The 23128-nt window shown below is 29.3% G+C and overlaps 1 protein-coding gene across 1 annotated transcript in view; it reads left to right on the top strand.

Annotated features, from left to right (window-relative positions):
- LOC107442511 (uncharacterized) overlaps window positions 1-23128 on the top strand; it is a 38529-nt gene that overhangs the window by 530 nt on the left and 14871 nt on the right. The window lies entirely within an intron of this gene.

Below are 23128 nucleotides of genomic sequence, written 5' to 3'. Positions count from 1 at the left end.
TATCAGTCACAAACGAAATTATTTTGATTTTGATCATTCTGAAAAATTCTAAAACTGCTGCAATGAGCATAATAATAATATAATATTTTTAGATTTTGAGTGATTATTGATTGATTTTTATTCCCACGGGTCATAAAAATTCATATTAGTGGTTAAGAATTCATTTTAACATTACTACATTAACATTACCGCCTTAATCACTTTTTCACTTAACTGACTGTTTAGAATTGTCATAAAACATCTTAAAAAATAACGGTGATCGCAAATGTCAAAGATTGCTAAATTTTTGTCACAATTTTTTAAAATTTATTATGATTCTTGGAAACTCAGCTTAACACATTAGTGCCATTATTTAAGAAAAAATTGTGTTTTTCGTTAAGGTAATAAATGGTAGTAATATGATTTCATTATTCGTATTAATTATTTACATTTGTATTTCTAAACAAAAAAACATTTAGTATAATACTTATAAATTGCTTTTTTCAAAATATAAAGTATTAGCTAACAAAGGATAATAATCGCTTACAATATGCAAACAATGTAATTAACTCGATTGTGTTCGGTGGTCATTTTTTAACGAAAATGAAAACTAATAGAACTCATAATTAGATCATTGATAGTTTTTAATTTAGGAAAAACAACTATGTCTGTTATATACTCTCTGAGATATGTTAGTAATATGAAGCGTCTAATTTAGATTTGTAAGCTTTATACTGTATTTGTTTTTAAAACTTACTTGGTAAAAGAAAATAACTTTCTTTTGAATTTAAACATTAATTTACTAATACTTTTTTTCACGACGACATTTTTAGCATCATTGAAATAGATATAAAATGTAGGTCGAATGGAATGATTCTTCTCATTGCATTCAAGTGTTAACTGGTTAAAGTTTTCTTTCAAAATTCTTATATTGAAAGCAAAAATGTAATTTGCATTTTAAATTGAATTTTGCGCAAAATAAATTTTATTGTATTATAATTGTTAGGAATAATTAAATTATTTTTGTTATATTTTACTTACAATTTTTCTTCGGTTATTTTACTTCTTTTATTAGCTATTAATAGCTTTTATGTGAAAAGTATGAAATTTCAGATGATTTATTGTAACACAGATGTTTCTGAAGAATACTATTTTCATTTCTACGAATAAGCAAATGAAGATGTGATATGCTTTTCCAAGATCTTTAACTATTCCATCGTAAATACCGTTATGATTTACATTTCAAATTATTCATGCTTATAGTAAAAAAAATTTTCAAACCACTTTCATTCATAAACTAAAATATAAGTTAGAAAATGTTGCCAATCTTTAAAAAAATATTAATCACCACTTTTTGCATTTTTAGTTACCTGTGGTAACATTTAACTTGCATTTTAAATTATTCATATTTAGAAAAAAAAATTTTGTGCATTCACTTTCATTAGTGAACTGAAAAAAATATGCTATAAAAATGGCAAATTTTAATCTTTTTTAAAGAAATTTTATTAGTCATCACTTTTTGCATTTTAATTTCCCGTGACAAACCTGCAACTATAAATGAAATGGTTTTGCTAAGAGTTTTTCTTCTTTTCCGTCTTACTTTCTGCCTTTGTTATCAACTTTTTATCGCAACTAAGAGTCTCCGTCCCCTGTTCCCTTCGTTCACCACCCCCAGTAGTTGTTTCTCAATTATCATTGAACATCGAGAGAGAAGAACAGTTTATGTCCATTTTTTTATGTTTTGAAGATTACCATTTACTAAGTTCTCGAAGAGAGATAACTTGGGAAATCGGTTTCCTTCGAGAGTTATTACACAGTGAAGATAGAACGTGCTGTGAAAAAACATTTTCTTTTTTTTTAAAATTAAACTTCCAAGGACGTTAATTGATCTGCCCCTTGATCTTCCTATAAGTCGGTAAATAAGATCGTTTTTTTTATAATACATATAATTATTATAATTTTATGAAAGCACATTTTATTAACATGTTCATCGTAGCGAAGTGAAAGGAAAAATGAATTTTAAAAATAATCAACTGAATTGGAAAAAATATTTAAAAATATTAATTGAGAATGTGCGACGTACAGGCTTAACAGTTAATAAGAAGCAATAAATAAGAGATAATTTCACTTGTTAAAATAATATAACAATGACCTTCTGCCATATTACAGTTTGCTTTTGAAACAGTTATTATCTCTCTTTAGTTTTGTTAAAATTTATGTATGGCAACATCAAATCTATCTCTAATTTTTATTTATTCATTTTTTTGTTGCTTTTGACATCAAGTAAAGCGTTAGCTTATACTATGAAAATTTCGAGAGATAAATTTTCCTGCAACAATGGATAAATAATTGTTATTTTAAGGGAAAAGAATTGCAAAAACATTTAAAATTGCAATATGGCAATAACTTTCAAACAAATAGGAATCCCCCCCCCCCAAAGAAAAAGAATTCTCGCCAAACTTATAATTCTAAAATAGTCTTTACGCCGAATTTCAACCATATAGTTGCACTTCAGCGGGCAGTAGAACGACTGACATAATTTTTTTATTGCTAGTTAAGCAGTTAATAACTTTCTAATTTATAAAATCTAAATTGTTCTTATTCCTTCGAGCTCCTTGCTCATCTTACTGATTTCTAAAATTAATTCAACAATTTCACGTTTCTAAATCTTATAGGTTTTAAGCAGCAAAGCAAAAAGGAACGTAAAAAAAACAAGTGAGAACAAATTCGCATAAAAAAATATTAAAATTGCAACAACTTTCGAACAAATTGAAACTTAGAGGAGAAAAAAAACAGCGTGTTATGTTCGTAAACAAGCATGGCCCATTCAGCACGCTAAATTTTATCTCTGTAGGTGTATTCCTGCGGCCGGTAGAGCGGCTGTATGGTATTTTTACGGTTAACAGCCTTAACGGTTAATAATTCTCGAACTGATAATCGAATGTTAATTATTTTTATTCCATCGTAATCGCATACATTCGCAGGCCTGCCAACTACTGCGCTTCTTTATTTTACAGAATGGTAGACATTTAAAAATTAAAGCTTTCGGAATTTTTAGTAATTTTGCACACATTTTAAGAGCATTACCACGTAGGAGCTGTTGGAAAGTCAATGAATTTTTCTATCATTCATAGGTACTGGTGCTGAAAATATGTTTAAATTAATAAAAATTAATGCACAAAAATATAAACTTTTTTGCACTAGAATACATTTTTACAAAAATTGTAGAAAGTTGGCAGCCCTGAATTTTATAGCTGCCAATCTAATTGCTTTTATTTATATTTAAAAATGGCAAAGAAAATGTACAATTTGCTATCGTTAACAAATTGGTTTGATAGTGATTTTGACCATCACTACCCCTAAATTTTTTTTAATAAATATATAAAAATCCTATGAATTCTTTTAAAAAATACATTCAACCGTAAAATCTGTTATTTATATGTCTACATTTACAGGACTGCCAACTTTTTACTCTTTTTGTAAAAATTTATTCCAGTAGTTCCTAAGTTTGGGTTTTAATGTATTATTTTTTATTCATTTAAACTTATTTCCACAGCACTACACATAAATGATTTAAAAGTTCATATGCAACGCATTTTGTGCCAGCTCTTTCATAATGAGGTTTTTAATATGTTGGCAAAATTACCAAAAATTCTGAAAGCTTTGGTTTTGAAATATCTACTCTTCTATAAAATATTTTGCAAAAGGAGTAGTAGTTAGCAGGCCTGCATTTAAAAAGAATCTTAACCAGTAACTGAAAAGACAGCAATTATGAAATGCAACTTCTGATGCAATTACGAATTATGACAAAATTTATTCTTCAATTTAACTCATTTAAGACAACAGTTGCGAAAATTTAAAATTTACTGTATATGTGAAAAGTACCTTTAGTAAAAAAAGTTGTCGAGCATTTATTCTTAGATTAATCTCATATCTGCTACAACCTAAAAAAAACTACAGCTTGAAATTTTGACGTTGCTTAATTTCAGATTAAACTGTTGACACATATGGGTGACAAAATAATACAAACACTTCAATACTAACATTATGTCAACAATCTTTCTAGCAGGAAAGATTTTAGAAGATTTTCCATGGCAAAACAGTTGGCATAATTTGGAAGATCAAGAAGTTTTTAGAAATGGTGTCCTTTTTATCTATGCAAAATTCCAATTCACCAAAATGAGCTTTGAAAGTTAATTTTTTTTAGCTTTAATACCACCAAAATGAGCATTACAAGTTAATTTCTTTTTACCTTTAACACCAGCAAACTAAGCATCGGAAGTTAATTTCTTTTGAGCTTTAGTACCAGGAATTTTGAAATCATTCTAAAGGATTGTGATATATGCGTTTAGAATTATAGTAGTAATAAAAAAAAGGAAAGAGGCTTTTAAACTTCCTGCATTCATATTGGTCGATGCAAATTTTGTGAAGAGGAAACCATTTCTAAACGCTTTAAGTCTGATCTTTTAAATTATGTCACAAGCTTTGACGTGTATAATCTTGCAAGACATTTTCTGCTGAAAGAAATATTGTTGATATGGAGTTATTATAGAAGTTTTCGTATTATTTTGTCACCCATCTGTATCGATCAAGAGTTCTGGTATCAATTTTGTTAAAAAAAAGAAGAGAAAAAGAAAAGAAAAAAAGCAGTTGAAAATTTTCTAATATTACCTTCCACTATTAAAATAAAATTTCATCCTTCCTTTTTCTAATTTCTACTGTAATTATATATATATTTATAGAAAGAGAGAGAGAGACGGAGTGAGAGAGAGTAAAATATTCTAGAAGCTACAAACATAATAATACATAATACGAAAAAAAATTATATTAATATCATTACAACTTTTTACTTTTTAATTATTTCCAAGTGCGCATGAACTCTGCTATCTTATTAATATATTATCAGATTTGCCAATTATAAATTTTTTATTACTTGTATTAAAAAGTTAAATTATTAAATTATTTTGAACTATTTTTTTTAAAACTTTGAATCAAATTTCAAACTTTAAAGGTAATCATTTAAAAAACATTTAGTAAAAAAAAATTTTTTTTTTAAATAAAAAAAAAATTTAAATGTGAGTCTAATTTGAAGGAATCAAGTAAAATAAAATCATTTATTTAATATTGATTGAAATTGCTATCTCATTTGAGCCGTTCCAAATTTCTCTTAAAAAATAGCTCATCCCGAAATAAACAGTCTAAATATTTGTTTTTACGTACCCTATTGAAATGAGAGCGAGAATATCTCGAAGAAAACTTATTGCAATCTAACAATCAATCGCCATCAAATTGCATGGGAATTCGAATACTAAACTACACTACAAGAGGTCCTTCATGAAAAGGAATCTTTCAACCGTGGAATGCAATTTTCAGATGATAGTTCCAAATGATGAAATAGTCATCACCATACACACATCATTAGAGCAGGCAATTTTTTCACGATCCGAAAAATGACTTCAGTTCACTTCGTTTAACTGCTCCATTCTCACATGAGTTCAAATATCGTTTGGACAGTGAATTATTCTTCCATCCGTTTAATGTCTTTCAACTGAAAATAAATATTTTCATATGCTTGACCTTTTTATATTGTTTTAAAATTTATCGGAACTATCTGAAAGTTGTTCGTAAAAAACTTTTGCTAAACTGAAAAAATCTAAAATTATTTTATTGCTAGTAATTAAACAAATTTGTGAGAAAGTGACTTTTATTTGTTCGTTAAAAGTTCGTCTGTTAAATTATTTCCTCGATGCTGACATAGGAATCGTATTATTCAAAAATATTTATTAAGTTTTCTAAACTGAAACTGGATTCATTATTTCGTTGATTCCAGTCTAAAACTCAATATTCTGTGCACATCTTAATATGTTTTAGTTCTAAAAGTGAAATATAGAAATTTCATTTGAAATTGTTTTAAAGCTTACTTGAGTGATTTAAAAAAGGATGAGCAATACTTTTTACAAAGGTGGCAGTTTTCCGTCCCATTGTTCCTGAGTATCATTTCTAGATATGATTTCTGAATCTTCTCCATCCTATACTGCGTAATATAACTGCAACATTTTATTTCATACATAAAAACAACAAAAATAGTTAAACAAAACAATGTTTTCAGCAAAAATGCTCTTATAACAATGTGAAAATGTTTCTATAATCATTATATTGTTCTGTACTTGCTTAAATTAATTTGCAAATTTCTCAATAAATATTTCAAAGTAAAAAAAAATTTTTTTTTTCATGCTGTTATGACATTTTGTTGGAAAAAGTTGATTGGATTAAAAAAATGAACTATTATTTTTACTATTATCGCCAAGATTTTTTTTCTACCTAAATTAAAAATATTAAAATTATTGAATAATTCTCCGATTCTTACATATTTTATGAAGCTGAACAATGCAGCGCTGGAATAGCTTTACAAATATTAAAATAAATAAGTAAACAAATCACAAACGCTTTTAATTTAAAAAAAAAGGGGGAGGGTTTCGCTGCACCGAAATTTTGCATCACTTACATTATTCGCATTAAGGGCGCTGACCGGAGGTTGATAAAATATAATAATACAGTTATGAACAGCTGTTACGAATTCCAGCTGTTTTAAAATTAGAATATTAATCGCTGAAAGATTTTATTTCGAGTCATGAAAAAGACTTTGAAAAACAGCCTTAACATGGAATTTTACTGACAAAAGAGTGTTGAGACTGCTGTTGGTTTACTGTAATAAGTCTTAGAAAGATAAGGCCAAACTTTCTAGGCCTGCTATATTAAGCGTAGAAAGATGTTGTTAAGTATCATATTACTAAAACGCATACATCACTTTTAAAATTACATTACTATTGAATTACATTACATTTTACTATTGAAACCTGCCGACCGGCCTGAGTAGGGGAACTGGTCTTGCATCAGAAAGGTTCTAGGTTCGAATCCCGGATGCAAAGGCATGGATGTTCTTTCATTCTCTGTACTATCTGTCCTTACTGTGGGAGCAACATTGCCCCACCTAACATGGTGCCCCTGAAAGAGTGGCCAGCAAATTTACCCTTCAGATGACTGTATGACGAAAAGTCATTCTCCGATGGGCATTGGAAAAAAAACTATTGAAATCCACATGTAATAAGAACCTTATTGTGGTTGCAACGAAATCACTTTTTCAAGAGACCAACAGAGAACGAGGAAGCTTTGCTACTAAAATTCAGTATTATTTCCAACAGTGGTAACAATAGTTATGCATCAAATTTGTAAAATATTACTTCCCGATGAGCAAGCATTTTTTACCAAATTTATTTTTCAAACGTAAATCAACACATAAATAAGGCAAAAATATTATGCTATATTGCATTTCCATTTGCGTTCACGTCTTTGAACTTTTATTATTACCACGTAATTTACTAAAACGCCGGCAGTTTTCAACCTTATTCTTAGGTTATTAAGTGCTACATTATATCTACATGAAAAAAATAAAATAAAAAGGCTTGGTGCACACGCCAACCACACGCTTCTTCAAGGCGGATTTGCAAATGATTGCCTTCTGACCCTCTTTGCTCAGTCGCAACACAATTGAACAAAGGAAGATCCTATCAAACATTGCGTGTGCCACACTGCTAACTCCTTTTGGTCGAGCATCTAATGGTTTAGTAAGTGCGTAAAGAGTGCTGCTGTTCCAAGTTCAATCGCAAAAATGCTTTTGAAGAGCCCAAGATGATCTTTAGGACAGTCAGCAGACGATTATTGGTGAAAGGGTGAATTGTCATGCTTGAATAAGCAGATCTTTTTAACATATTTTTGTTGGCTAATTAGGAGTTTTAGTAGATGTGATAAAGTCATGTTCCTTAAAAGGAAGTTAAATGCATTATATGAAATGAATTTGTTATGTCCATGAAGGTTGTATAGTTTATATAAACTGTTAGTGTTTTATGGGGGTGATTATTGTTAAAGAGTTCTAAATTTAATATAGGTTAAAGAAATCAAAATTAGATTGGTCTTGGCAGGTATTGGTTAGTTTTTGAATATAATGCAATGTATATATATTGAGGATATATCGATAACGATATTTATATTTCTTCATCAATCTATTAAGCGCCAATTGTTCTCTTTTGGAACAAGTGTATCTAGCAAAAAGAAAGGTATTGGGCATTTAAGTTATTTTGTTGTTAGAATTTGTCTAAAGAAAGCAAAGCATTTGTGACCACTAAATTATATAAACATATTTTTTGATGAAATCATGCAAAGGTCATATTTTGAAATTGATTGTTAAGCTGACAGAGAAAATGCTCAGTTAACGTTCTTGCGTTATTACAAAATGGTGATGGTAGAAAGCAAATTATTCTATATTACTATTTGGCTAATTGGTACAAATGGTAGAAAGCAAAATTAAGGCCTTAACTTTGCTTTCATAACATTTGTTTCTTTCTTCAAATATTTGAAATGAAAGCAAAATGTTGGCTTTAATTTTACTTTAACGTTTGAATCTTTATTCACACAAATAAATACAATAGAATAAATATCTAAATTATTTTATCGACTTTTACAAGAGCATATAGATAGACGAAGACGATTATAAAAGATATGCTTGGTATGACAAACGATCATATGCCTAGATGGTTATGTGTCTTCTTTCTGTCACCACAGCTTTTTTACCCTTCCAATCGAAAGTTAGTCTCTCAACTTCCGCAGCAAAGAACCATATTTATCATATAGATATAAATAATAATGTTTATTGAAGTCTATAGACTTAACAAACATGTAAATTTCAAAATAATATTTTATTTCTGGCGTTTAAATGTAATAGAATTTTCCTTTCTTAAAAAATAATAATTTTTTTTCCTCAAAGTGCTAAACATCACATTAATCCCTCAAAAATTAATTCCGGCTAGTATGAAAACTATGTATAAACTTGATACGACTGCAAAGGTATTATTTTTATCAGAGCTGTTAGTACCCTGGGAAAAAAAGGTGGTAGAAAAACCATTAGATTTCTAGCTTTTTTTAGCGAAGAATAAATATCCATGATTACCAAGACTTATAAACAGTTATTTTTCCTCTATGGAAACAGTCTGGTATATTCATAACAACTTTTAATAATCCCTGACTGCCAGGATTCTTTAATTTTTTTCCAAAAACGAGTAAGGTTTGACATGGCTTTACTACCAGCTTTTTTCCCTTTCCAGGGCAAAAATAGCCCTGAAATATATGCAATGATGTTTATTAATTGCTATGAAAACTAAAATATTTCACATCATTCAATTGAAATATTCAGCACATAGATTAAAATTCATCAGCAGATTTGAGCACCCCATCAGATAAAGGGTATCCACGACCTTTAAAAAATTAAAAACTGAAGACTAACTTTCTGTTTAAAGACAATTGGAAATTTTATAAGGTTTATTGCTTGTCCTTAGTTTCAGAAAATCGATTTTGAAGTATACTAATGAGTCATGATATTTTTGGCAAATATGAATCTTTCGAATATCACATTAAATTTGATTTAAAATGCTTTTGAAGCAACACAATGTAGAAACAGTTCTAAAATATGTAAAAAATGACGAAGAAATATTGTTCTTTTTTCTTTTATTGTTATTGCACCACTTAGGGTTATCAGCTTTTACTTATTTCGAAAAAAATTATTTTTAGTCACAACAAAATTTCCACCTCGATACACTTATTGTCTGCCGCGATATTTCTATTACAATAACTCATTAAAAAGAACCGGATTTGTTAAATTGTTTGAAGGAAATTCATAGCTAACTTTTTTATTTCAACTTCAAAGTTTCACTTTCACGTTTTAGAAAGAAAAAAAAATAGGAAAACAAAAATTATTTCCTCATGAACATTTATTCAAAAGAACAGAGACATATAAAGTTATATAAAAACAACTCAAACATTTTACATTTAAATAGGACGTGTGTGACTTCTTTAAAATTAATATTGTCTAAAATTAGGAATAAGAACAACTCAAACATTTATATTTGAAAATGACGTATGGAACTTATCTAAAATTAATATTTTCTAAAATCAGGGCAACCAACTTTCTAAGTTTTTCGTGAAATTTTTGACTAATGGTTTGTTTTAATGTATTATTCTTAACTTTTAATGCATTATTCTTCGTTTTGTGACTAAGGTTTCTGGTCTTTTTCGCATCACTACTTGTAAGTGATTCAAAAGTTAATATGAAATGTCCCTTTGTTGAAATGCCCCTTATATTCAATGCCCCATTGTTGAAATACCCCTTACATGAATTGCCCCTTATATGAAATGCCCCTTTGTCTATTGTGGAGAGGCTTTTAAAATGTTGTCTAAGTTAACAAAAATTCTGAAAGCCTTTGCTTTTAATTATTTACCACTCTATAAAATCCTTTGCAAAGATCGTATTGTCTGAAATATTAAATAACTAATTAGTACAAAGGCGAATAAGTTGTAATTTTTATCGCTGCACTGCCGAGTAGCGGAATAAAATTAGTTCGGTAAATAAAAGATTAAATTATGATGTCTTGTTAATTTTCTCTGTTTGTTTACTTTTTAAAGTAATTAAAATATATAGAGAACATAATTATCATAAAACATATTTTATACGTTTCAAAATAAAATTAACAATTTGTACAAATGTTTACCAGGAAACATTTTTTAAAAAAAGATAAATTAGTTCGAATTAACAAAAATATTTTTAGTGACTCTATTTAATCCCTGTTTTTATTTTCCTTTACATTTGATTTGTTTTATCCCTTTCTTTTAAGTTTTAACTTAGTTCTTAGAGTACAGACGTTTGAAATTTCCTTGAATTAGGATAAATTTTACAGGGCATTAATACATTTAGAAAAATGTAAAAGTTTTTGAATATCCTATATTTATGCCTTTACTAATCATGTCAATAATTTGAAAACATTCAAAATTGTGATGATGCAAAAGTTGACTGTTTTTTTTTTATTTACAGCGTTTTTTTACTCTTTCTTCTTTTTGTGTGCTTCGAGCTAAGCTTATGGCTAAATCAGATCGGTTTACCTCGATTACGTAATACCATTTATGTTTGGCCCAGTATAACCGATTAAAGCTCAACAATAAATTCAACAATTTTTACTTTTGTGTTCTCACTACTCTAAAAAGAGTAATTATTGGCAGCTAATAAATTTTGTGATTGTTTACATTCGGAACCCTACCCAGAACACAAAAGACTTCATTGATCAAGCATTGTGACAAACTAGCCCTTGTGGTTGATTTTTTAATGGAACTAACTAGCATTTGCGTTGCATGGAGAGGAAAACCACGAAAGTTTCCCTCGGTTATCTCGACAACCAGAGGATTCTAATCGATAATTTGTCTATCACTCAGGATATTTTACGTCACCATTGTGGTCAGTTCAAGTCGGAAGTGGAATTCGTATCAACCAGCCACCGCTGGTATTCGAACCAATGTTACCTCATTGAAAGGCGAACGCTCGATACCCTGAGCCACCGCAGCTCGAATTAATTCATTCATGGATGGGATGTTTTCAATATGATTGGCGAATTACATTGAAAATATACAACAATCAATAAATGTGATTTAAATAATATTCGCCTTCTACTATACATAGATAAGATATATATATATATATATATATATATATATATATATATATATATATATATATATATATATATATATATATATATATATATATATATATATATATATATATATATATATATATATATATATATATATATATATATATATATATATATATATATATATATATATATATATATATTTATACAAAATATACATATACTTATGTAAGATATTATACTACGTTTACAAAGGTTCTTAAATAATGTAACAATGATTGTAAATTTATGTTAAATTCAATAAGAATTTCTTTTTTTTTCCCACGATATCACTTTAACATTTCGAGGTCTGGAAGGACAATTTTTTTTTACTGATATATATTTCATTTGAAAAATAACACATAGATGTATTAAATGATCGAGGCTCATCTTGCTGTAACCCTTTTTAAAATTGTTAAAGACCGTGACAATACTGTATAAACACTAGATAGTTATGCGTTTGTGCTAAGTACTAGTTAAATCAAAAACAATACCATTCCCTTTATTGCTCTTTCAATAACCTTTTAAATATTATAGAAAAATAATTCGACTGAATGGAAACATTAACTAATTAATAATAAATGAATAATTAATTAGTAAATTAACACTAGAAAGACTGAAGCTTTGTCTATACCTATATTGCCCAAAAGCAGTCAGAATAACGGCATTGTGAAAGAATAACTAATATGTAAAGAAATTTGTTTAATTAATCTTTAATATTTTTTACATTATTTACAGTTATATAACAAGTTATTAGTAAATATTAACAATAAAAAATCTATTTCACTTGGAAAGAAAATATTAATTTATGCATTATTACTTGTAAATTTTTTGCAAATAAAAAAGCATTCAAAATGACTTCCTTTAGGCGATCTAGTGTTAAAAACATTTTTTGGCGAAGTTGGCAGTTATTTGTTTAAAAATGGTTCCAACTGTATTTACAAAACAATACAACAGCTTTTAAAATTCAGAATAGTCATTGATATGATCAGTATCAATGACTAACATTATCAGAATCCCATTGCAGTATCAACGCCATTTGCATTTGTCATGATTCAAATATTTGATTTCTCTCTAACATCGTCGACACCTCCTCAGTTATCTTGGCCAAGCAGCGCGTCAGCCCTCATTATGATTCTAGAACTATGTCACTAACCTCTTCCTTCGACGGCGAACTTGACCAACTGCTTCAAATATTTTTTTCTTTCCTCCTTCCGATCACATACACACCCTTCGGCAATACCCGAAAACGAATCGTCTGCTTATTTCTTCTATGACCGGAATTAGATCAACAGTGAATTTCGAATTTTTTTTCTTCGAAATGTATTTTGTTGGAAAACGGATTTTCTCAAAATGGAATCATTATTGTTCGATTCACTTGTTAACGAAATACGAGAGGCCCCGAGAAGGGAAAGTTTGACATCAATAAATGTGCCAAGAACATTATTTTCATCAGTTTAGGTTACGCTTGATGTCACAACATGACACTTGTTCCTTATTTTAGTGTATCCGGAAAAGGAAAAAAAAAAGTAAATTAAAAAGGAAATCAAAAGCATAGCTTTTACAACTCTCTCGATTTTTTTTAAAAACACTTTATTTGCTAGGAAACCTATTACCAAAGTACTTAGTTATAAGGATCTTATATTAGTTTATCAGATATCTATTACGACAATTAAAAGTATCCCTAACGTCAATAAGACTTTGTCGTTTCTTCATATCCCTCCTGTAAAAGATATTCATTTTCAGACAGAGCTTCATATAAAATTTAGTACTTTGTCTAGTCATCAGTGATAATATCGAAGTGAATTTTACTTTAAGTTTATTTAATTATTTACTTTATTATTTTATTTACTTTAAAAAAAAATTCTAAATATCAATTTATTTTATATACAGGGTTGCATCTATTTTCTACTCTTTTTGTAAAAATTTATTCTAGTGGTAGCTATACTTATGTTTTATTGTATTATTTTTTTTATTTATTTAAACTTATTTCCAACACCATTACACATATATGATTTATAAGTTCACATGCAACGACACTTTGTTCCATATCTTTCGCTGTAAGGCGAGATAATTACAAAAATTTTTAAAAAATTTTTTAATAGAATTTTTTAAGAAATTTTAAGTAACCTAATAGACACGGGCAAACTCTGCCGTCTAAAGTTAGAGCAGATTATTAAACGTTATAGTAAAAAGATATAAATAATAAAAATATAATGAGAAATGTTGTAACTCATCAAAAGCCAACAACAATAATACATACCTTTAAACGAAAAAAGTGACTAGTTTTCCTAAATTAGTTTTGTCAATCTCCTTTTGGCACAATTTAAAATTTAAGTTTAAATTTATTTAACGTAAGACAAAAAATTTAATTTCTTATAAAAATGTCCATATTTCCATAAATATTTGAGCTAGCCTTACGAAATTTCGTGCAATTAGCGCATATAATAACCAAAATAAATTCTACAAGTTACAAATATTTTGCTACATTTTTTAGCATTGGGTGTTTAAAAACGCTATTTTACATTTACAATTTATTGTCGGTTCCTCAAACTCCTAAAAGCTTTAAACTTCATTGATAAATATGAGAAATTGCATTATTGCATAAGGAGGATTTTCTGCCTGACCCGGTCTTGTTTTTTGATTTCCTGAAAGTGAATGAACTGATGGACCTGGTCTAGCTCCGCTAGACCAGTGGGGATGAGAAACAGCAGCAACAACAGAAATTGCATGAAGTAAACACTTCGGAAGTTGCAACATGATTCCTTAAACATTTCTTGAGAAATATGAAGAAATGAATTAGTATTGAAGTTTTACCATTATTCGGTTCACCCCTTTGTGTCTCATTTTTGCTACCACTTTAAAACATTTGCCAGGCTGTGGGAACCCTGACAGTGATTTCATTTTTCAATTTAAGTCTGTCTCAAGCTCAAAGGTATCTATAATAGACGCCAAACGAGGCGTAAGTGTTTTATTTTTAAACGAACATTTTTTTTAATTACTTTGGAAGCAGACCGTCGGTGATTAATATATTAAAGATAAATAGATAAATGATTTTAACGGGAGAAATTATTCACATGTGAAATATGTAGTCGGTGATTGAAATGTTAACAATAAATAGATACATAGACTTGTTATTTTCCTTTTTTCAATGTTTATGTGTACTTCATAAATACTCGATAATGTAAACATTTCATTCGCATGCAACACTTCATCATAAAAGTGGAGAAGTAGACATATTTCGAGAGCTCAAAATAGACACCCATTCTCTAGACTCAGCAGACGTGAATAAAGGAAACAAAGCAGATTTTATAATAAAAACGCAAATTGTTAATAAGAGAATGGGAAATAAAAGAAAGGTGAAAAACGAAACTAGAAAGAACTGTGACTTTCTGTCTTTTTCGAATGTTTCACCTTTATAATTTATGACGAAAATACAGTGTTTACAAGTTTATCTTTCAGTTTCTTGGGATTATTCATTTTAAAAGAATACTTATTTGTTTAAATCTTCTGATTTATAAATGATAAGAAGAATGAAATAAATAATAATATTAAATTAAATTATATGAAAATGTGTATATGATAAAATAATATACGAATAATAATTGTACAAATTATGAAATGATGTATAAATTATTAAATAATGTATAAATTATTAAATAATATATAAATTATGAGATAATGCATAAAATACGTCAAAAATAAATCAAAGTTGTCATATTTTTGTAACTAAAAGCTTTTTTTCTTCCCTTTCCTAAACTGAATATCGTAGCTTGTGTAAGAGAAATAATGAATAAAAATTGTCGAGTTCAATCTTGTCTTTACTATTTCTTGCACGTTTGACATTAAAAAAAGGACATCTAGTTCCTCTTCTTTGCACTACAGCCCAGAAAAGGCCAGGGCTGTCTTTGTTCTTCGAGTTCGAGTTGAGTTTCTTCCACCGGAGTCTGTGTCAGACATTATTTGCGGGGTATTACCCTTTGATTACGGCTGGTACAACATGTGGACCAGATGTGATGGTACAACATGGTATACCGTGAACATAGGGTTAAGAAGGGCATCACCAGGAAATTATTATTTTATGAAATTAATGATTTTAAATATTCAGGACTATACAAGCTTAATTATCTTGATACGAAGAAAAATTGCTTTTTTTTTCATGCTGATGAATAGATTTACTTCTATTTTTTGACGACATCCCCCCGAAAAAATACAAGTGATTTTTTTTCATGTCAAGATAATTAGGCTTGTATAATCTTGAATATTCAAGACATATTTTTCTTTTTTATATAATAGAATGACGATTTTACTTCTATTTAGCGCATAGTTAAAGTAATTAAGTTCTATTTACGTTCAGCAATTGAAAAGGAAGACAACTTAGAATTGAAAAAGAATGAAAAGGCCTTTTAAATAAATCCTATAGAGACAACTAATTTCCACTACTTATACAACAATAGCGCAAGCATAACTGTTAAATAAATATTAAACGAATCGACCTTTAACTATGGAGAAAATTGAGTCAATTTCAGAAAGAATTCTGAATAAAAGAAACATTTACATAGCTCTCGGTTATAGAACATTTAAAATGAGTTCCACTTTAGGAATAAGTCTGCTATTAAAGCATTGGACTCTGAAGTCTTACTTAAATATTTAATCTCTAAGTCCAATTCGTTGTAGTATAAAAAGATATTAAAAGATGTCTTATCAAAACTATTATGATAATAATGTGTGATGGATTTTCCAATTCCCATTCTAGGCAGTTCTGGTATACTTAATTCTAACCATTAGATTTTGGGTTAAAACTTCTTGAATCATTTTACTTATTTATTTTTAAATCCTTGCTGTTTTCAAAAAAAAAAGGAAGAAAAAACGAACACATGTTTTTGTTATTTGAGATTTTAACGATTACTTGCAGAAAACAAAATCCAAATTTTTTGTAATGAATATATTATGAGTTGACAAATGCTACGTCGCATGCTCAGAGATGTGCAATGATTCGCTTTGATCGAAAATATTTTCTAGTAGTAGTAAAATTTGCTATTATGTTAGATTTTCATATTAGTAAGTTTAAAGAAAGACGATTTCGAGCACCATTACATTAAAACATATTAAACATATGCATAAAATGTCGCTTTGTTGCAGGCTTCTCATAGTTAGACTTTTAAAAAAGTTTTTAAAATAAAATGATTTTCTGAGAATTTTAGTGCTTTGAAACTGTACCACTTCATAAATTATTTTGGTTGTTTTATATTTGAATTTTGTTATCGCTGCATACGATGTTTAACATGCCAGTTTTATATTTTTTAAATTTTTGGTGCTCTTTTTAATAAACTTTTAATAGTATAAATAAATACTAAGTTCATTTAAATACATACATTTGCCCAGTTCCTGGCAAAATAAAAACACCGAGAAACTTTTTTAGGAAGAAAATATGTTTGATATTTAATATGCTACTTATAACTTTTTAAAATTGAAATGAAAGCTAACATGAGAGAAACTACTCACTATCTTTAACCCTTATCATTCCAATCAGTAACAGATTGCGATAGGATGCGAACCTCAGTCATCTCATTGGGCGGCAAACGCTCTAACCCCTAAGCCTCCGCGACTCAAATTCTACAATTTTATTTTATAGTCGTCGTTGATAAGTCGTCCAATTCGGAGCCTACGACTAACAATGTTCAACTCCATAGCCTTGTAATTTTAAACCCAAATCAAAAGATAAGGAAACTCTTGATCAAGCATTGGAGCCAACTAGCCTTATAAGAGTTGAAGGAATTGACCTGCATTTGCGTTACATGGTGAGGAAAAGCACTAAAACCTCCAACAGTTATCCCGACAGTTAGGGGTTTCTAACCCATGACCCGCCTACCACTGAGGATATTTTATGTCAACACAGTGGTTGGTGAAAGCCAGAAGCAGAATTCGTTTTGACCAGTCAGTGCTAGGATTCGAACCTGGATCCCCTTATTGGGATGAGAAAGCTCTTTGAAGTCAAAGGAGTATGTAACCTTTTATGAACACCAAGCTGGCAGCTATGCACATTGTGTACGATTTGACAGAGGAAATCGCTAGAGCAGCAGAAAGATTGTCCATCAGTTTTGCAGATTAATGAGACCTCAAAAGACTGCGGCAATGCAAGTCTGTTTCCTCCAATTCTCTTGTTAACAAGACCACTTAGCGGCGAATGAAGATGTTTCAGATCATAGGTCGTTCTGCAAATCTGAGTCCTTGTGATGTCCCTTATTTCCCTATAAAGTTTGTCCTAATAATCTTGGAACACCTTGTATCTACACTCCCCTTGCAAACCAGCTACAAATGAAATATTTTTAATACCAGTTTTTTCCCCCTTCCCATCTTACTTTTAGGTCTGCCTAGTTTTAAACGCGAAAGTTCTACCATTTTTTTTCTTCATAAAGTGGTAAAAAATTTGTGTAGCTTTATATTTTCAGAAACAAATACTTTGAGGAGATCAACTGAATGAACCCTAAAAGCAGTCATTCTTTTCATTTCTGTTTCAAAAACTTTCGATTTTAGAAAGTGGTTTCGAATGGGAAAGGACTTAAACTAAATAATGCGTAGAAAGCACGATTTTTTATCGTCGTGTTTTCATAAAATTAACAAGCTAAGCATTCCCTTTTAACAAACGTTCTGCATGGCATCACAATTTGTTCAACAATCTAAAACGGAACAATTGATTCGACTTAGTCTTTTGACTCCTCCGTTTACATGGTCCACTGCCCATATTGATTGCGTATAACAGCATAATGTTCAAGACAATACTTACTGAATCACATACCAATATAATTATTATGTACTAGATATTTGCATCAAATGTAACAAGTCAACGTTAGCATTAAATAATGCCATTAAGTTCTTTGAGCAATTTAGACACGGAGCCTGATAATTCATTTTTAATAGAGTAAATCGAAATTAAGTGGAGTGGAGAAGCAGTCAGATGCTATTGTGTCAAATAAAATTTAATGATGTTGATGACTATTCACCTTTTACTATGGTTAAACTGGCATAGTTTTGTATGGTAATTTGCTAGAGGACCATTTGTTTATTTCATGCCGCTGTGGATTTTATAATAATATTTGAAGCCACTAATTCCTTAGTAAATAATTGATGAATCGTGCACCATAATTAATTTTTAATAGAGTAAATCGAAATTAAAAGGTGGCAGATGCTAGTGTGTCATATAAAATTTAACGATGTTGATGATTATTCCAGGGTGGCCACCCACCTGGAAAACCTTGAAAACCTGGAATTATCAGGGAATTTTTTTTATTCTGGAAAAAACCTGGAAATATCAGGGAAATTTGGATTAATGCCTGGAAAAAATCAGGGAATTTTAAAGAAAAGCTGGAATTTTTTTCTTTGATAATTTTTTTAATTTCACTAATTTAAATTATTTACTAATTTTCTTAATTTAAATTATTTCATCCATTATACCCATTTTTTTTAAACAGAAATGTATCTCCAAACAGTTGAAATATCATCAACTTAGCTATACTTTGCTTGCATCAAAATTTGCTCCATTACAGCTCTGTTAAACTAGAATGTCACATAAAATTCTCCCACGGTTGCTAAACGAATGTAGAAATCTTTGACGGCTATGGGACTGTGCAATTTAGGAAAGATTCTGGTGGAAAAAGGGATTAGGACATTAGCTTCTGTTTTTAAATTCTTTCATGAACTGAATCCATTTATGGCTCAATTTTGTTCCGATGCTTTGGTGGTAATTTTTTTTTCTATTTTGACAAAATGTTTTTGTATTTTTAACTTTATAAAATTCTCCAAAAATTAGTTGGTTATAATTTAATAATAAAAGATTTTATGTCGCACTCTTTTTCAGAAGGCTTTTCTACTCCCATTCAAAGAAATCTGTGAATTATTTTTTCTCAGCAAACCAACCAATCACACATTTTTTTACAATCGCTAACAGCAATGTTTGTTGACAAATCATTACAATTGTTGCATTAATGCTAATTTTTTCCATTTCGTTTTAACATTTTATAACATATTCTAACTTTAAAAAAAGGTTTTTTTAAGAGCCAACTATATATTAATATTTAATTTTATTCTTATGTTTGTCAATATATGATTTTTGATTCAAAATTTTATACCAAAACATTAAAAAATAAATAAAAAATCTTGCCAAATTGTCAAAAAAAATTATTTTTTTCAAGATGATATGTTAAAAAAATAGCATTTTGAATAAAATATTTTATAATATAGACACTTTTCTTGTACACATCCTATATTTTATAAGAAAAAAGAAACAAAAATCTGGAAATTTTAAGATTTTTATCTGGAAAACCTGGAAAAATCAGGGAAATTTGAAATCTGATTTGAGTGGCCACCCTGATGATTTACTATGGTTAAACTGGCATAGTTTTGTATGGTAATTTGCAACATTTGTTTATTTTATAATAATATTTTTAACTCAGCTAAAATTTCAGAATTAGCTGTAGCTTCAAATGGTAGGTAAATGAAGCCATTAATTCTTCAGTAAAGTATTGAGGAATCTTTTATATAATTAGTTTTTATAAAAGATTCCTCAGTGTCTGATTATTCATTTTTAATAGTGTAAATCGAAATTAAATGGAGAAGCGAAGCAGTCAGATGCAAGCGTGTCATATAAAATTTAATGATGTTGATAATTTTTCACGGTTTACTATGGTTAAACTGTCATAGTTTTATAAGGTCATTTGCAAAAAAAAATAATTTGTTTATTTCAAATAACGATAAGTTTCATAATAATATTTTTAACTGAGTTAAAATATCAGAATTCGCTGTAGATCTAAATGGTCGATAAATGAAGCCACTAATTCTTCAGTAAAGGATTGAGGAATCGTGACTGATAATTCATTTTTAATAGTATAAATTAAAATGAGTGGAGAAACAGTCAGATGATATTGCGTCATGAAAAGTTTAATGATGTTGATGATTATTTACGGTTTACTATGGTTAAAGTGACATAGTTTTGTACGGTAATTTGCAAGAAGATCATTTGTTTATCTCACGCCGCTGTGGATTTTAATATAATATTTTTTACTGAGTTAACAGTTTTTTCAAATAGTAGCTAAATGAATGAAACCACAAATGCCTTAAGAAAAGGTTCAGAAATTCTGCCATGATAATTCATTTTCTATATGTCTTTTTCAATGCAAAACAGTGAGTGCGGCACATAAAATTGAATGAAGATCATTGTTTATTACCCTCTGATTAACATGGCATAGTTTGAAATGGTGAATCGCCAAAGATTAGAATGATGCGAGGACAGAGCCACGATGGCTCAGGGGAAAGAGCGATCGCCTTTCAATGAGGTGAACCGGGTTCGATCCCGGTCATTGCTGGTCGATACGAATTCCGCATCCGACCACAGTGCTGACGTGAAATATCCTCAGTGGTGGAAAGATCATGGGTGGAAAGATCAAATCCTATAAAATAGAGTTGTGAATAAAGTTTTCATTTTCTTTGTTTATTCACACATCAGAAACCTTGTCTACAGTTCAACTTCGCTACGTTAGTTATAAAAAAGAGTTTCTTTACTACCTTTTTCTTATTGGCAACAGCTGTGCTTGCATTTCACAGACTGTTTTAAAATAGAATAAAAATTGATATAGCAAAACAGGGAAAGATATCAAATGAAAAGCTGAAGCTTCTCTCAAGACTACTGGAAAAAAACTAAAAGTACCAATATAGTAGTTTAGCGGTAAATATTATAAAGAATGGTTTAAATTTAAACTAACGAAATTTAATTTAGTATCAGCAAGTTAAACGTTTTCCATACATATTTTCAATAACCTTCATATTATTTATTTTGCTTTCATACAAAAATTTAAAATCAATTTATTATCTAAAAGTTGGTTTGAGTATTCATACTCATCAATATTTTGTTTTGTTGACATAAAATATCCTCAGTGGTAGACGGATCATGGGTTAAAGTCCTCTTGCCACCAGACTAACCATGAGAGGCTTTCCTCTAACGCAATAGTAACACAAATAGTAACACAAAAAGTAACACAAAAAGTAACACAAAAATTAACACAATAGTAACATAAAAAGTAACACAAATGCCGTTTAGTTCCATCAAAAAGTTCTCCACGGAGGCAAATTTCTCTCAATACTTGATCCAGAATTTCTCTTGTCTTCTGGATTGGGTTCAAAATTGTGAGACCACGGAGTTGAATATTTGTAGTCGTAAATTCAAAGTCGGTTGTTCAATGACGGTTATAAAATAAAATTAAATCAGTCGGTTTGATGAAATTCCGTCTGCTGTTGTGTCTAGCCTAAGTAAATTTCGACCAATCATAGAGTGGGTTCTATTCACGTGACTTTTTCCTATTCATATTTTAGTTCAGAGAATAAATTCATATTTACACCTAATTAAATTTCTAAATATTTTGGTTACATGAAATGTTATAAATTTCATTTTTAATATGGTCTTAATCATAGTCTTGTTAGGTGAAAAATAAATATCAGATAGGAATTTTTTTATGTATTCAGATAGGAATTTTTTTATATATTTTTTATGCTGTCCCGGGCAATGCAATTTTCGAGCTCTGGTACAGCATTAAATAAACTTAGGAATCTAATCTGAAATTAACTTGGAAAATAAAAGTGGTGGAGATTTTTCAGGCACTGATACATTATAATATTACATAATTTGAGTTTATCAATATTTGAATCGAACTAAATGTTTAAGATTTAGCTTTCACTTTATTTTCAAAAATATCATTACTCACGTTTTTAGAAGAAAATATGTTTACATTACTATCAGAATAATTTACTTTACTCGAAAATCGACGAATAATATTTTCATCGCCTTGCCACATTTTTCTTTTTTAGTACGAAGCTGAAACCCCTATTATTATGTAGTTTATATAATATAGAAAAGATTTGAAAATATTAATGCAAAAAATTAATAAAATTAAAAATAATAAAAATAAAACATCCAAAAGGAAAAAATGCGCTTAGCAGCAGAGAAACCAAGAGGAATTAAACAACTTTTTCTATCAAGAACGTATTCTTGTTAGAACATTTCTTCAAGAATATATTCCTGATAGAAAAAGTTTTGCATTTTATGACAATTCAAAGTTGGTACCCCCTGATGACGTCAGCTTTGATTGTCATACTTTTTTCAATGTTTTTTCAATTTTTTTACTAATTTTTCTTCATTGTCTCATTTGTAGCCCATATAAGTAATATAGTGTCTTCGTGCCAACTATTATTGAGACAATATTTACATTTCAATGTCACTTAATCCATAAAGACTAATTCATTTATGTCTCTCTTCGAAATAATCTGGGAAAAATGCACTAGTTGTTCCTTCCTTTCATAGCACATTATTATTGCATAGACATTGTGCCACGATGGCACTGTGATTAAGGCATGGAGATACCATCATGAAGAACTAGGCTTCTATTCCCGGCAGGGACTGGAAAACTTACCAGCTTCTCAAATCTTATCTGGTGAATAAAGGCGGTTGCAGCGCCTTGTTGATTCCCATCATAATGCTGTTGTTCGCGAAATTTTGGTGCCTCAAGGTTCTCTAAGTGAAATCTCATAAT

Source organism: Parasteatoda tepidariorum, chromosome 2 (assembly GCF_982258835.1).
Source record: "Parasteatoda tepidariorum strain Cologne lab strain chromosome 2, Ptep-v5.0, whole genome shotgun sequence".
Classification (NCBI taxonomy): domain Eukaryota; kingdom Metazoa; phylum Arthropoda; class Arachnida; order Araneae; family Theridiidae; genus Parasteatoda; species Parasteatoda tepidariorum.
This window is presented reverse-complemented; position numbering and strand designations above follow the sequence as displayed.